The sequence below is a fragment of the Eublepharis macularius genome, chromosome 9 (assembly GCF_028583425.1).
Source record: "Eublepharis macularius isolate TG4126 chromosome 9, MPM_Emac_v1.0, whole genome shotgun sequence".
Classification (NCBI taxonomy): Eukaryota; Metazoa; Chordata; class Lepidosauria; order Squamata; family Eublepharidae; genus Eublepharis; species Eublepharis macularius.
Window position 1 is genome coordinate 69,145,973 of NC_072798.1, and position 18,277 is coordinate 69,164,249.

Consider the following 18,277-nt stretch of genomic DNA (forward strand, 5'->3'; position numbering starts at 1 on the left):
AGCAATCTGGTATGATAATTTCAGTGCTCTTCACTAAACCAGAATCAAATTATGTATATGTGGGTTAGGCAGGACTGCATATTAAAATTTGTGACTGCTCTTCATATCTGATGAATTTTCTATTGCATAACCATCTAGTTCCTTATTAGTGTTTTTATATATAATCACATATTGCTTATGGCACTGATCGTAATTCATAAGAAAAATGAGGATTACGTTTTTTTGTTATTCTCATTTGTTATATATTAAGCTTGTTGTGCAGGAATGAGGGGAGAATTCTGGCATGGAGGCGGCTGCCCCACCAAGCCTGATGCCTGCAGCCCCGGGCATGAAAAAACAATAGCCACAATAGAATGTAGCTCAATTGCTGCAGAAACAACAGCGTAGCATTAGAGGCAGACATTCTTGCTGCATTCCTGGCAACTCTGCTGCCAACCAATCACAACGCCATTCCCAATGCCCCGCAATGCATGGAAGGCACCAGTCAGTAAGAATAGAGACCCTATGACATCACAATTGATTTAGTAGATTTTTTTTTCTTACCCTGACCACCCTCCAGAGTTCAGGGAAGAACATATGGTTCTCCCCCTCCTCCATTTTGCTCTCACAAAAACCTTGTGAGGTAGGTTAGGCAGATTGAGAGAGAGAGAGAATGTAATTGGCCCAAAATCACCCAGCACTTTTCATGGCATGGTAACAATTTAAACCTGAGTCCCCCAAGTCCTAGCCCAGCACTCCAACCACTATGCTATACTGACTCAAATTGGCTTACTTTCTCTTGCCAGCCACATCACAAACCACACAAACAGGTAATCGTGAAAAGACCTTGGTATCTTCACTTGCACAAGTCACCATGGAGCAGTACGTACTGGTAGCAACCTATGGCTCTCCATTACAAGAGCTTGGACCTTTAAGTAAACACTTATGTAAACCATGTCCATAGCACTGAATGCAACATTGTATATCACTGTGAGTGGAAGAAATGTGTTGCAGGGCAGAGGGGTGGAGGTGCTTCCGATCTGATCCGATTCAAGCCACACAGTCGCGTCCGACCCTCAGCTACTCCGTAGATCGTCCCCCTCCAGGCCTTTCTGTCCTATAGCGTGTCGAGAGAGATCCGCAGAGTCTCGCAGTGAAGTTTTTACAGGGTAGTTCACCATTGCTTTCCCCAACCCAACACACTTAGCCGTACGACAGCCACGAATGGTAAGTCATACGTTGCCACCCCCTTGGCACTTTGAGCCGGTGTGGGATAAGGGGGGGAGGTGCTTCCACACACACACAAAAAATGGAAACTACAACAAGCTCACAGCACGCACTCTTGTGAGCTGCCTCATAGCTCAGTGAGAAAGGGCAGTGCCCTTTGAAGGGAACTAGGTCCCAATGCCACATGTAGAGCTGCCGTTATATGGATCAATCGGTCAATTGAAGTCAGTCGTGTCTACACTCACTGGCAGTGGCTCTACAGTATATGAAGTACAGGTATTTCACATCACCTTTAAATTGGACCGACCAGGAACTGAACCCAGGACTTAACAGATGATCTGCAACTGAGTCATAGCCCCTCCCTGCCACACCAGGGAGATCTTCATGTGGTTTGCACAGGGCAAAAATGTTTGGGAAACATCCTAACAACAATAATTGTTGATGGGAAAATAGAGATATGGTGGTCTAGAATTCAGACATCTTATTGTAGAAAATACCATGACCTGGATGGCCCAGGCTAGCATGATCTCATCAGATCTTGAAAGCAAAGCAGGATGGGCCCTTGTTAGTACTTGGATGGGAAACCACCAAGGAAGGCCATGGTCAATATGCAGAGGCAGGCATTGGAAACCACCTCCAATAATGTCTTGCCTTCAAAATCCAGCAGGAGGTGCCACAAATTGGCTACAACCTGACAGCACTTTATACACATACATTGTAGAAAGCTCCATCCTAACAAAAAAAATAACACCAGGGGTTGCAGAAAAAGAGACTCATAATGGGATCCTGCCACAAGTACTTGGCACTGTGTGGAGTTGACTAGTTGGAAAGGCACAAGCTTAGCATTTTCAAAGTTCCAGGGTTGATCCCTGGGTACGGTCTAGGAGAGGATTGTGAAGAAAAATACATGCAGCTGAGATAATGCTGTAAGATAGTCACAGCAATCTAGCAGTACAATGGACTTAGAAAGGTATAATCCTGTTTAGGATGGCACTGTCACTCAGGTAACTGTCTGACCTGGTAAATGTTCATGTCCTAGGGCAGAAGCTACCAGTTTTGTAGAGGCTGCAGGCACTTCTAGAATTCAGATGAAGTGTAGGGTATGCTGCTACAAGTGGCTGCAACAGAGGGGTGGGAGGAATTCCAAAATGCTGAGAGATTTCAAGCATTTCACAGAGAGGAAGACCTTCTATGGGTTCCTGACCTGTAGTATAGCTCTGTAACATGATGAATGATATGTATGTGAGTGCCATCAAGTCGCAAGGGGCTTTCAGGACAAGTGAGAAGCAGAGGTGGTGTGCCATTGCCTTCCCCTGCATACTCTCAACCAAGTTCTGATCCTGTGTAGATTCCGGTATCTGACAAGATTGGGCTATACCATGACACCTTCCTGATGAATGATACAGTATTGAGTAATATAGCCCTTGCATTAATGTTTTGTAAAGGTAGGTAAAGGTAGTCCCCTGTGCAAGCACCGAGTCATTACTGACCCATGGGGGACGTCGCATCACGACATTTTCTTGGCAGACTTTTGTTACGGAGTGTTTTGCCATTGCCTTCCCCAGTGATCTACACTTTACCCCCAGGAAACTGGGTACTCATTTTACTGAGCTCAGAAAGATGGAAGGCTGAGTCAACCTTGAGCCGGCTACTTGAACCCGGCTTCTGCCAGCATCAAACTCAGGTCGTGAGCAGAGCTTGGGCTGCAGTACTGCAGCTTACCACTCTGAAACCTTTAAAAAGATATTTTCTTCCTATAACAGTGTTTTTAAAGAAGTTTACAAAACTTGTGCAGTATTGATGTCAAATCTCTCTTTTAATTGTATCCCCTACCATCTGGTATGTGGAATTATTAGCACAACGCAGTTTGTCATATGTTGTGTAAATTATCTTTCTTTTTGTTGCTTGTTTTAATTTTTCTGTTTACAAAACTCTCTGAAGTAGCAACTAGACAGACCTAAAAAAAGTTCCTGCTTCAAAATCCTACAAAACTCAAGAAGACAACTCAATCTGTAGGGGTGCTTCAGCTGACAATCCTATGCACAATTATTTTTTATTTTTTATTTTATTTGAAACTTTTTTATGCCACCCTTCCACCAAAATATGGCCTCCAAGGCAGTGAGCAACAGATATTAAAACATTTGAAACATTAAATTAATATTTAAAATGAATATATATATATATATATATATATATATATATATATATATATATATATATATATATATATATATATATATATATATATATATATATATATATATATATATATATATATATATATATATATATATATATATATATATATATATATATATATATATATATATGCAATAAAAACATATAGACATATTTTTAAAAAAACATACACACAACCAAGGAGGAGGATCAACTAGAGTTTACTAGGGGCACGTCGAAACAAACAAAAAAAGTCTTTGCCCACTAGTGAAAGACAATGAAAGATGGAGACAGGCAAATTCTATTGTGTAATGAGAGTTGCCAATTCCAGGTTGAAAAATTCCAGATTTGGGGGTGGAACTTCAGGCCAGTGTTCCTGCTAATGTGAGCACATGAGCAATTGCTCACAGATTCTGACTCTTCTGCTCACAGATTCTCAGCTGCAGCTCACAGGTTTTAACATCTTAGGTGGCCCTGCCCTTCCACTCAGCCAGCAACAGCAGGGATGGAGCAGGGATGGAGCCTTGTCCCACTTCTCTCCTTCCTTCCTGGCTGTGGCTGGCTTAGCCCTCAGGGCAGAGCCAGAGAGCGGCTCCAGTTCCTGCCAGCTCTCTAGCTGGAGAACAGAGAAGAGCTGAGCAATGTGGCCCAGACTGACCCTGCTGGGATCCCCTCAGCCCTAGAGCAGAGAGGAGGTGGTACCTCAGCTGCTGCCATGGTGAAGGTATCGTTTAACTTGGCCTTTGTGCAATAGGAGGCCGGAAAGAAGAAGGATGAGGAGGGGAAAGAGGGTGGAGAGCTGGGCCAGGTGCTCATCATGCCCGCTGAGGGCCAGACAAGGAGGAGAAGACTATTGCGGTGCTGAAGTGGGCTGGTTGGACTTTACCATTGATGAGGCCTCCTTTTTGAGGGCTCTTCCAAAGTGGCTTTTACAGCCTGAAATGCAGACTAGGCCAAGAACTGGATCTAGCTGCCCTGTCTCGGCAAGCCGAGCATCTCCATCTAAAATGAAATCAATGGATGTAGACCAGAGTAACTCTGCATAGGATCACACTATTGGGGGTTTATTTTAGTGCAGCCACTTTGGGGCTCGCTCCAGCTTGGCTCTGTCATTTTCTTTTTTTAAGCTGCCTTCTTCTTTGCAGGCTCACAGGCTCACAGCCTTTCTTTGTCCCTCCACCCGAAATCTGCATCTGAAGCTAAAGTGAACCTCCAAGGGCAGCTGTGCCTGTACCTTAGAGACCAACAAGATTTTCAGGATATGAGCTTTCCAGAGTCAAAGCTCTCTTCAGATACGAAGAAAAAGGTAACTTTCATTCTCAAAAGCTTATACCCTGAAATTTTTGTTGTTCTTTAAGGTGCTACTGGACTCCGATCCTGCTATTCTACTGCAGATCAAGGTGGCTACCAAACTGAAACTTTTTTGGTGTCACAAAGGGCCAAGCTACAAGTGACGAATGGCACTTGCCTGGCAAGTGAACAGACTCACGTTTTCCTCCCTGTTCACTTGTGCTCCACTTGATCAAGTCTCCTCTTTCACTTTGTCCAAAACCAGTGGTTACTGGCCAATTCCAGGGGTTTAGGTTTTGATCAAGTTTATGTTAACTTGGCTCACAACCTGCTGATGGGCACAATTTTAATAGTATCCTAATGATGATAGATCAAAGCATTATGGAAAAGTTTCCTTCTGTCATCATGACTTCTTAAAATTATGTTGTTTTCTGTTGGTGAGCCACCTCAAGCAGCTCTCTGTACAAGTGGTACATAAATATTCTAAAGAAAACCCAAAGCTTACAATTCTGTATTTGCACGTCCTATCCCTCTGAGCTGCAACACTGTGCAGATCTTGTTTATTTGCTCCAGAAAACTGGCAAATGGACTTCAGGCTATTGAAGTTGCATGCACAAAGTTACTAAGGCGCCAGGTTTGCCATTCCTCAGCTTCTGTCTAAAATGAAAGGGTAGATGAGTCACATTTTGTGTGTGTGTGTGACATGGAGAAGAAAAGAGAGATACTGCATTTATGTATTTTGTAATTGTCTAAAGCACAATTGTTCCAAATGTTGTATGGTGTCAGATTTCCAGGTGCTTGTATAGGGTAATGGCAAACTGCCTGACCTGAGAAATCCAAGTCAGAATCCTACCTGAACCACAAAAAAGCCAGCATGAATGTAAAACAAAAGTCCAGTGGCACCTTAAAGACTTCGTATTTCATTATGAGCTCTTCGGATGTGGAAATCAATCTTAGAATCCTTATGGGGTAGATTGGGTGGGGTGGGGATTAAGATCAAGGATGAATTCTGTCATGAGTTTTTCAAGTGCAGATTCATTATGTGGAAAAGGAAAACATGAGAATGATTCTCAGGTTAATTTCCATACATATCTGAAGAAGTCAGCACTGACTCGCAAACGCTCATCTTCAAATAAATGTGCTAGTCTTTAAGGTGCCACTGGATGTCTGCTAACCTTTTGCAATCAGCATGAACATATCCATTTTTATACAGAAGTATACTCTGATTTTTGTGGCCCTAGATGGTCTTGGACAATTGGTTTTTATTGTTAATTTGTTTTGATTGTAATCAAAATGTATTACATGGGTTTTGTTTTTTCTCAGATATATTTATATTTGTATATCAAATAGTTGGGAAGGAGAAGGATTAATAACTTCACCTGTAGAGTTATTTAGTTTGATATTTAGAATCAGTGCTTTTTTTCTGGGGGGACGCAGGGGTACATGTACCCCTAAACATTTTGTGAATCTAACAGGAGAAAGTAAAAATTTTAAAATGTTGGAATTCCCGCTAAATCAACTCCAAATGTATTATTATGGATATTTACGTGATTTGTTAAGTTTTATGTAGTGTATGTTGGCAACGAAGATGTTTAGTTATATTTAAACTCACTAGGAGTGCTGTTTGTCTTACAAAAATGGAACATCTTTGAGCATCGAATACGCCACCGAGATCGCTGGCATAATCGGTGATCATTAGGGTGCAGACAAATACAAACAAGTCTTCTCTAAGCCACTTGGAGCTCTGGTAGTTGGAATCTAGCATGGTGATTGGTCAGTCTTGTTGCTACCCCCGATGGCGGTGACCAATTTGTGTATTTGTGTACATTTTGCGCAAAGAGTTCAAAGAGTTTGTCTATATCGAAACTCTTTGGTTGTGAGCACATCACTATAGAGGGGCTTGGTTGGCAATATTGATACCCATAATTCTCATCACTGACAGTCTTCTGATGTCATTTCCTTTCACGGTGTTTCCAGAATCTCAGATGGAAGCAAGTGTTTCATGACAATCTGGAAGTTATTGTGAGCTGTGTAATATGAGGTAATGCATGTTCTTGGTAATTTTGTCCATTGACTGCATTTATTTTTTCCGATTTGAACTATAAAATGGTGATTTTCTTGAGTCAAACAGAGTAACCCTGAACATTTTTTTAGAAATCCATGTTTTTTAGAATCCATGTTTGAATGACTGTTTGAATTGTTTCTTCTGAGAAACAATACAAATTAAAGTAGTTTGTAGTTTATGTTTGTATGTTTTGTATGTTTGTAGACTGAAATATATATATATATATATTTGTAAAGGAGGCACACTCAAAACTTTAATGAAAGTTGTTGTTTTGGCTCACAAAGTAGATTTTTAGCTCACAATGCTGCATAGCTTAGAGGGAACATTGCTTCAGGCCCCAAATGAAGGTCTGCAATTCTATGTGTAACTGTTAATAATCAAAGGAAACAAGCCTAAGATTTCCCATTTTATTCAGTAGGGCTTCCTCCCCTGAAAGTGTTCTTAGAACTGCAACTTCAATATTCAATGTACAGGATTGTAGTTCTAGCCGTATACATTTATATAAATCTTTTATATAAATCTTTTAAGTTCAGGTTTCAACAGTTACCAATATGGTTGCATTTAGAAATGTGGAAAGGAAAGGAAAGGAAAGGAAAGGAAAGGAAAGGAAAGGAAAGGAAAGGAAAGGAAAGGAAAGGAAAGGAAAGGAAAGGAAAGGAAAGGAAAGATGGGATTAAGCCAGGATTCCTGCATTCAAACATGACTAACCAGAGTTACTACAAACTAGGCTTCACATGATGCGATTTAACAAGAGATGGGCTGATTCCGCACACATTGGATAATGCACTTTCAATGCTCTTTAGCAATCGTTTTGAAGTGGATTTTTTGTTTCACACACAAAAAAATCAGTTCCAAATGATCTCTCAAGAGGATTGGAAGTGCATTAACCAACGTGCGCAGAATCAACAATGGGCAAATTCCAACAATGGACAACAACTGGGAAAATTCCAAACCATGCAGATCATGAACCATGAACTTTCGCGAACTTGCCCTGGTTCACGAACCGGTTTGTTTGGTTCATGAAAACTTCACTTCTGGGGCCATGAACCAGCCCAGTTTGTGATGAACTTTGGTTCATATTTTGATTCATGCCTGCCTCTAGATTTAACATTGATTAAGAATTCCATTTTGTAGCACTCATACTAACCAAAATGAGTGGGGTGGCCAGCAGACATCACACTAAACTAGAGTTGAGCATTATGCCTCAATCTCCACTCTGGTCTCTGGAAAGATCAATGCAAACAAAAAGTGCAAATTCAGCAGGCTGAATATATTGATGCTATTTATATCTTTTGTTTTCTCCATCAACAAGGGGCACCGAGGAATCCCCACCTATCCCAAACTCCCAGATTAACAGAAAAGTCATAATGACCACTCCACTGCAGAGGATAACAGGTATTGCTGTCCTGCTCATAAGTAAATAGCTTCTCATTAGAGATGGGCACGAACAGCAATACAAACAAAAGAAAGCCACAAACAGCCCAATCTGCTGTTCGTGAACAAGCTGTTCGTGAGGCCCCATTCTAAACGAACAGGTGGTCGTTGCAAGCCTTGTTTGTTGCTGTTCATTGCTGATCATCAAGACAGACAGGCCATTTCCACACATGTTGAATAATGCACTTTCAATGCACTTTCGTAATCCTTTAGAAGTGGATTTTTTGTTCCGCACATGGAAAATCAGTTTCAAATGTTCACTAGAGAGTATTGAAAGTGGATTATCCAACGTGTGTGGAAGCAGCCACAGTCTGGCACCTGCAATCAATTCCCTTGGCACAATCACCTGCAATCCATTCCCTAAACACAAGTAACAAATATAGGTTTGTTTATTTATTTGAAAAAATTCTCTGCTGCCTCTTCAGAGAACCTGCCAAAGGGTGCTTATAAAATAAAACATCATAAGAATATAAACATCATAACAGTTATGAAAACCCAGCATTCAAAAACACAACATGAAACATAGAACAGTTTAAGATGGGTGTTATATTACTCAGGCTGAAAAGAGGTTACAAAATGATTTTTCAAATAAATCATCCCCTGGGTAAAGAAAAGTTTGGGCTTGGTACCTAAGAGAAACCAGTGTAAGCACCAGGTGATAAGCCTCAAGGGGAAGGGCATTCCACAAGTGAAGTGCCATCAGTGAAAAAGCCTTGCATATCTAGGACTGCTGTCTATCACACTTATACAGAGATTGACTTTGAAACACCTGTGCCTTAAGAGGCATGAAAATAATGCTGCTTGGCACAGCTTTAGTGACATTTAAACTGACCTGCTCTCTAATTCTGTGGCTTTCTTTTGTGGCTCTGCAGCAAACAACTTAAAACACGGGAGCATCAATTAAATATGCTGATAGAAAAAGCAGCTCATTGGAATGACTTGCATTGATTGTCAAGGTTACATTATCACGCTTCCCTTCGACACACAGGCTTTCTTTCATGGATGCAAAATACTGCAAGTATGGCACCATGTGATCCAAATTACTGGAACTACAGCAGATGCAAAATGATTTTCAAGAGGTATGCAATCAGGTTCCTTGGTCCTCATTTTGCTATAATATGTTGCCAGTGTGTCCTGTCCTAATTATTGTCACTGTGCTCACACTAAAGGTTACGTTTAAACTCCTGGTGAACTTAGTAGGGCTTTGGGTTGGCTAATTAGGTTCACAGAGGCCCCAGATAGGACTTTTTTATAACTTTCCTATATGGTTTCTGGCTTCTTTGTGATCATTAACAGCAACTGTTCTCAATGACTGAGAATGAGAAAATCAACAAGTCAAAGAAAAGAAAGGTCTAACAGGATACAACTTGATCATTAAATGGGGATTATTTCTGAGCCTCTTATAAGGAATTCATCTATCACAGAAGTGTGCTCCAAAAACCTAATCATCGGCGAAGACACAGAGAGGTTGTGAAGGTAATAAAAACATCTTTGTGGTAAACAAACATTCTTCCTTCAAGTGGAAAGGAATGAAACCAATCAACATTTTCATACCACCCGGAGTAATTTGTTCACTGAGTTTATTTCTATTTTTCATTCTCTGCTCTTCCTCAGATTTCTGAATTTTCCAATCTGACAGGCAATCCAATATGGTTACTTGGAAGTAAGGGTCACACTGTTGGGAATTAGCAAATGTTTACATTCAGTCATGAAAGAGTTAAATTGTTTGTGTTACTTAGTTAGTACTTAGCTGTCGAGAAAGATTTTCTGCCACAGGAATAGGTGTGTCTATGCTTAATTAAGTGGAAAGATATGCAGAACTTAATTGCTCTTTGTTCAGTTGTCTTCAGACTTCAGTCTTCACTCTTGAGTCTACCTTTTACTATCTAGGATGTAACAGTCTGAACCAAGTCTCTGTCTAGTCTAAAAGCTAGCAAGATGTAGCTAGTAAGGCATTTCTTGTTTTCTTCCTATTTTTATCCTTTCATGAACTATTTTTATAGAGCTAACTCTGGAGTGTGTGTGTTTTCATTATATCCAATGCACATTTCCACTAAACTCTGCTAACTTAAGTCCTAAGAATATATCCCTACACACACTAGATATGATCTTGTGTCTTTTAAAGAAATTATTGTGATGTGGATCCCTGGTTTCAGTAGAGCCATGCAGTTAGGATAGAGAGTGGGGATCCCCTAGTGGGGATGTGGGATCCCCTGCTCCCAGCCTCTGCCCCCTGTCACCATTTACCTGGCTGCCAGGGGGCAAAGGCATGGGGAATGGGCCTGGGAGGCAAGGAAACAGGCGCGCTCCCAGTGGGCACAAAGACGTCACTTCCTCAAGTAATGCCATTGCTACCAATGGTGGGCATGCTCCTGTGATTCGCAGGGGCCAGTTTAGAACCCCCAACAGGCTGAACTGGCCCTGTGCAAAGCTCCATAGCAAACCCAATGCCTGCATGATGACATTACTTCCCAGAAGTGATATCATTGTGTCAGCCCCTGGAGTGCACACACACTTTGCGCACGTGTGGGATTTAGCCTCCAGGTAAGTGCAAGATCCCCCTTTCTCCTGCCAGGAGGGTATAGGGACCTGACAACCCTAGTAGAGAGCTTTTAAGCATTCCATCTCAGCACAGTTTCACAAATTGACACTGGGAAATTGTTCAAGATTTTCTATTGCTTGGCTCAATCATCAACCGAAAGGGAGACCGTGACCAAGAAATCAGAAAAAGACTGAGACTTGGAAGAGCAGCTGTGAAGGAACTAGAAAAGATCCTTAAAGGTAAGGATGTTTTTCTGGGGACCAAGACCAAGATAATCCAAACCATGTTATTCCCCATTACTATATAATATGAATATGAAAGTTGGACAATGAAGAAAGCTGACAAGAAGAAAATTAGTTCATTTGAAATGTGGTGCTGGAGGAGAGTTTTGCAGATGCTATGTACAGCCAAAAAGACAAATAAGTGGGATCTAGATCACATCAAGCCTGAATTCCCCCTAGAAGCTAAAATGACAAACTGAGACTATCGTACTTTGGTCATATAATGTGAAGACAAGACTCTGAAAAAGTCAATAATGCTAGGAAAAGTTGAAAGCAGTAGGAAAAAAGGAAGACCCAAAACAAGATGATTGAATTCAATAAAGGAAGTCACGTTCTCCAGTTTGCAAGATCTGATCAAGTCTATTAATAATAAGATGTTTTAGAGGTTTTTCATTCATAGGGTCACTATAGGTTGGTGGTGACTTGACAGCACATAACACACTCACATATAGAGAATTAATTATTTACTTGTTTGGAACATTGATATGCCATCTTTCCAGAGACTTGCTTTTGTTGGCTCACAAGGAAAAACTATGTGATAAAATCATTTTAAAAACAGCATAATTTATTAATATTTTAAAACAAGCCCTTAAAAATCAGGCAGAGGGTAGCACAACATTCAGCGCCTAAAATATTAATAAAAACATTTGTGAGCCTAGATACAGACTGTAAAGATAACCTGGAAAAGATGAAAGCCTTCCAATAAAATGCTGAGTTAAAAGCAATATTGTGGCCGGACTTCTAAAGAGAGGGAAGTAGGCACCAGGCAAGCCTCAAAGGAAAGGGCATTCCAAAGATAAGAAGCCACCATTGAAAAATCCCTGCCTCTGTCACCACACCTCTGCAAGCATGAACACCTAGAGACGGTCTTGAGAAGATCTTAAGTGGCAGGCTGGACAGTATAGAAGGATGAATTTTCTCAGGGCCTGTATGGTTTGGGGCCAGGGTAAGATAGGGATGGCTGTCCTCCAGTGGGGATGGGGGAATCTCCTGTCCTCAGACGCTGACCCCTGCCACCACCCACCTGGCCAGCAGGGGAAAGTCCCAGGGGAATGGGCCCTGAAGCAAGAAACATCCCAGGTCAGCATGCAGTGGGCATGCTCCCCACAAGCACAATGACGTCACTTCTGGAAGTGATGGTATCGTGCCTTCCAGGAGCATGCACATGAGGATCACCAAGGTAAGTGCCAGGTCCTTCACGCACCCAGAGCGTAAGGTGACCTGGTAGCCCTAGGGTAAGAGCCAGCACTTTGAACTGTGTTTAGAAACAAACAGGCAACCAATGTAGATCTTTCAGCACAGGAGACATGAGCCCTGTATCTAGCCCCCAACGTTGGCCTGGCTGTCACATTTTGGGCCACCTGAAGTTTCTGAACAGTTTTCAAAGCCCCCCCCCCAGTTCATTACAGGAATCAAACCTGAATCAAAGATTAAGATTGCTGTGGCCAGATGACAGTGTTAGCCACACAGTTGCTCCGCCTTCATAGGAGTGCAACCTCATCCAAGACATGTTGACTCTCCTGTTTCTGGGTGACTTTGTCATTGACCAAGTGCACCTCAGTCTCATCTGAACAGAGCGTCAATTTACTGTCTCCTATCTATTGAAATCCCTTCCCTTGTAACAAACAAGTACCAATTTATTTTTGGATGGTTTAAGCGCACTGCACTGTATGGTGCTGAACAGATAAGTAATTTTCCCAGGATGTGCTTTGTTCACAGGACCAAAGTTCCCCTACACAAGGCCACCAATAGTGTGGGGGGACAGGGGGGGCATACCAGGGGGCCATGCATATCAGGTTCTCTGAATTCCCAGTTTTCATTTTTCCCTTTCCCCTTATATCAATGCAATGGAAGGGGCTACAGACATACTTTTTAAAATATAAAAGCTGGGAATTCTGTTAACTCATTTGGCATCCGTGATGAGGATTTGCCCGATTGGCCACCAGTGACCCCTGATGAAATAATAGAGCTAATTGGTCAACTGAAGACTGGAAAAGCTCCCAGTCCTGATCTGATTCCCCCAGAGCTTTTAAAGCTGGTGGGCTGTCCCTCTTGCCTCTTTTTTCACTATGATCAACCAAACAGGACTTATTCCAGATGCCTGGAGGAATGCAATTGTGGTCCTAATCCATAAGAAAGGTGACCACACAAATCCTTCCAATTATAGGCCAATCAGCCTCCTCTCTAGCCTAGACAAGTTATACGGCAAGCATCTATTATCTAAATTAACTTCTTGGATGTCTCAGCAAGGCATAAAGAAAATATAAAAGCTGGGAATTCAGAGAATGTGATATACATATTTGTTATGACATTATATCAATGTAATGATATTCTAACACCAGTTTTAAAATTTAAAGCCTTCTGTGAAAGGGGAAGGAAATAGCCACTGCAGGTACAATTTCAGGAAAATTTAGAGAACTCAGCTAAAGTGTCTCCTTTCCATGGAGGATATAACCAACTTGTCACATCTCCCCAATTTTCCTTCCCCATTAAGCATTTGTACATGCAGAGAGGGGTTTGAGGGGGGGGGGAGTGTTTTGGTTTGGGTGAGCAGAAATATTTTAGGTTTTTTTTCAGTTGAGAATTTTTTTGAAGAAGACTGATGTCTCACTTCACTCAGTGCATCTTATTCCAAGGTAATATGTGTCTCATTTGTGTTTCATTTATAATGTACTACAGCATTCTGGGTAGATCTCTTGGCGGAGGAATCTTTCCGATTCTGTTTGCTCTTTTTTTCTTTTCTTTTTTTGCAGCATACCCTATATGGATGCAGAGTAAACTATGCATAGTGTAAATCATAAATTCAGTAAAATATATTCTTTAATAATTCTGTCCCTTTTCCAAAAAGATTAATCCAAAAAGATTAATTCAGGCTTTAGAGGGATTGTGTAGTTAGTGATGTCTTTAATTGAAGTGAGGATCTTTTTGGATCAATGGGACAACCTACTCATTCCCAAAATAAGAAAGGATCTTATAACAAGCCTGCTAACAGCTGCAAAGAGTGTTATTGCAACTTATTGGAAAAGTAATAGTATTCCAACATTATCTGTCTGGCATAACAAGATCTGGGATCATTTCATTACGGAAAAATTAAGTGACAAAATTTATCAAGCCGAGCACTTTCCCAAAAGCACTGATTTTCAGGAGAAATGGTCTCCATTCTTTGAATATCTGGAAAACAATAATATCTGGGCTGTATCAAAGTTTCACAAATCTGTTTTTGAACTGCTATAATGTAGTTCTTAGAATCTAAGCCTTTTCACTGTTACTTTACACTGTATATAGTATTGTTATTTGGTTATTGGTTGTGTTTTAGTTACCAATTGTTACTTGTTAATCTATGCGATCTTGTAATTTATTGTATGCTTTTATTAATAAAATTTTGTTTAAATAATAATAATAATAATAATTCTGTCCCTTTTCCATTGCTGTTTCTTATCTAAAGAACGATTATTATATTATATTCATGGTATCAGAAAGCCAAGTGATTTGTTTAGTTATGATATTTTGTTTGAATTGGGATCATACGGGGAGGTGTGGCAGGCAGATGGTATCTTTGGGAGCCCGTGGCTCTTGGCAGCCTTGCTCCTACGAAGTACTGAAGCAATCTTTTTAGTGAAACGTGTGCATAACAATCATCAAGTTTTATTAGATGCAAAAGTTATTAAACTTCCCAAGCCTGTAAAACTGTCTAGAGGTTTCAATTTTATTTTCAGAGAACAAAATCATTATGGTCAACATACTTAGTGCTGATGAAAAAGTTTGCATTGCACAGTATAGAAAAGAAAGACCGGTTTTCCTAGGTGGGACCTATTCTAATTAACAGCTTGGTAGGGGGAAAGGTATCTAATATCACTATCTTGCTACTGATTGGAATAGGTAGCTGAGCAATTCTTCAATAACTTTCTCTTGAAAGTATGGTAACAGGTACCGTGAGGTAGTCCCATATTTGCAACAGAATAATTAAGAGTTCCACCAGGAGAAGCAAACATTTTGCACAGCGTTGGTTTGAGGCGTGTAACATATGCAGTCTTTTTATTGAATAGCAATAGTTTAAAAATGTCCATGCACTGTAAATGCACTCTTCCAACTCCTGGTTTTTAGCTCATTACTGTATATTAGCCTTCGCAGCCCCAGTGATCTTGTAGGACTGTGAAATCCACTGTCTGTTTAAATTTTGCTGCCAGTTTTAAATTGCTTTTAGCTATATGTTATTTATTGTATATTGTATTGTGTTTTAATCAGGTTGTGATCTGCTCTGAGCCTGCAGTGCGCGGGGAGCGGACTATAAGTCTAATAAATAAATGAAATGTTGCTTCTAAATAAAACCCCGGAAGGTGCCTTTCTTAGAATTTAGGTTTAACATTCACTCTCGTGTTATACTTCCCACTGTGCAACTGTCATTAAAGAAGATTGAGAAGTTGTCAACCACAAACCAACAATAGTTGCAAGAATTAATTAATGCTTGTCACTGTCAGACTTCGATTGTAGTCCAGGGCTCAGAGTTATTTCAAGCATACTTCTTTTTAGCTTTTAACAGTACATCTCCTTGCCATACTCCAAAACGGCTTTTGAAAGTCTCCTCGATGTTAAAAGTAGTTTGCAATGTGACTTGTGGATCTGCTATTGAAGAGATAAAAGGCTGAGGTTTTGGCCATTATGTTTTTCTTCCCTGCTCTATAAAAATCTGGCTGTAATCCAATTGTTTTAGTAGGCCCATCATATTCCTTTTCTTTATAAAAACTTCTGTGCATGTCTTTTATTGACTGAGATGAAATTGGAAAAACAAAGAGGTAGTATAGGAGGTGCCATGTAGATAGGCGGTGGCCCAGTGGTAAAGCATGCAGAAGATCCCAGCTTTAATTACAGTTAAAAGGAATTCCAGTTAAAAGAATCAGGTACTAGATGATGTGAAAAAAACCATCTGAGGTCCTGGGGGTCCACTGCTAGTTGAGTAGACACTATGGACTTTGATAGACCTGATAGGTTGCCACCACCACCACCGCAGCTCAAACCAGGGGATGGGGGTCGCTGGAGAGGGCACACCAGGAGAAAGTACCTCGCTCTATATCACTTCCATGTCATGCCAGGAATGATGTCATTGGGGCTGGTTTGGGGGGGGGGAGCGATTTTTACTCAGTTGGCTCCTGGTATGACGCCTGGTTTCCTCATTGTGCCAGGAATGACGTCATTTCTGGCATGACACAGAAGTGATCAGTGTACTCCAGGAGGTTTTCAACCTGTTCCAGCACCTTTCCCTCCACTGGCCAGGTGAGAAGTGGTGGGGATGGGTGGGAGTGGGGTATCCCCTGCACCCATTGGGCAAAATTGAGAACAAACAAGGATTCATTTGTCAGTCAATTAACTTCAGCATCAATCTTAAACAGCTCAAAATAGTCATCTTTTCCCTTACACTCACATATACATCATCTGTGCTTTGATACCCTAGAAATCCCAGTACATTTTATTAAGCTGGTCATCATAAGGATGACTTGCTGCAGTGAATTACTTCCATCATTGGCTTGATCATCACTGATGAATGGACACCACCCTTAAAAAAACAAGATCTCCCTAAGGAAGGTCATAGTCCCTTTGCAGGGATAGCCTATCCATAACTGTATGATTGTTCCATGGTTTATTTAGTGAATTTGGCATGGCTAGCCTGAACAACATACTTGTTTGTCTAACTTATAATATTCAGCTATGTAAAGCATGAGAATGAATTTGCATTTAGCAAACCAGTTACCCACAGATTTTACAAATAAAAGTGAATACCTTTGTCCAACAGTGAAAGAACCCTGCCTACATTGCCAGCAAAGGAAAAAAACATATCTATCCCCTCCCCCAAGCAGCATACATGGCTCTCCTTCACTCCTCTAAGCCTATCTTCATGATGAATCCAAAATGGTAGTAATCACATGCCTCATCCTTCTGCTAGTCATATATCAATCATTATTAAAAAATAAGAAATATTCCCATTCACTGCATCTTCGGTCTAATCAATGTACAATACACAGCATGCCATCTAATAATGTATGCACACATAGTACCATCAATGTGCATACACCAATATATTTATTTATTTAGATATTTGTATCCTGCGTCCATCCGCCCGCCCCCCATTCTCCCTTCCTCCAATATTATGAGGCAGTAAAGAACTTGTATCAAAACTTGTATTAGCTTTATTTTCGTGTTCATCAAGAAAGCTCATAAATATCTAGCTGATATGAAAGCATGCCAAGAGGGTCTAATCCACCATTCATTTTTTAATTAAATGTATGCCTCCTGGATGTTTAAGAAGTCATTGAGAATAGTGAAATGGAATTTTTTTAAGTACTTGAGAAGCTTAAAAGAAATTAAACATAATGCTGCTTTTGAGCATTCATGCTGTGGAGTTACATAGCCTCTGGAGAAGTTTTTTTTTTTTAATTATAAAAGGTAAAAACTGTTCAGGCCTAGGAAGGGAGGACTTGTGTGACTGATTGTTAATTATGTCTTCTGAAATAATAACCAGCAAGTACTAATGATGCTAACGTGAACTTAATTTTGCAGTGCTGTCACTTATACAGTGCTGTCACTTATGTGCAACCATTGAAGGGGGGAGGGGAGAATGTACAAATCATCATTTCTGTAGAAGCACACTGTAGTAGCATAGCAAGTTGTGAAAAACAGTATATCCGGAGTGAAGGAAGATAGTTTCAATTATATAATCATTATAAGCATGTGCTGGTGGTCCAACAGTTATCATATAAGGCAGTCAGTATTAAATCCGTAAACAGTCTATTCCTTATGAAACTGAGAGCCAAGCTACAAGTGACACCTGACACAGGTTGGACACTTGTCAGCTTCCTTCAAGTTTTGATGGGAAATGTAGGTGTTCTGGTCATGCAGCCTGGCTCTCCATTTAATTGAAGTTTACAGAGCGGCAGTCTATGGGAGGGAGAACATGCGGTCGGGAGGGGAGTGCAGGCATTGGGCTCTCACTGGGTGCCCCCCTTCTTCTCCTCTGGGTGTGTGGGGGGGTGGTCTGTAAACTTCAATTAAATGGAGAGCCAAGCTGTAAGACCAGGACACCTACATTTCCCATCAAAACTTGAGGTAAGCTGACAAGTGTCCAACCTGTGTCATGCGTCACTTGTAGCTTGGCTCTGAGATATCAGTTCTATCACTGTGGAATTTGGAATGGACCATTTCCTCTCTAGGGACGTACAACCTATTCTGAGTGCCCCAGAAATCTTCTAAAAATGGTTGGTAGGCAATTTAATTATTATAGAAAGTTTT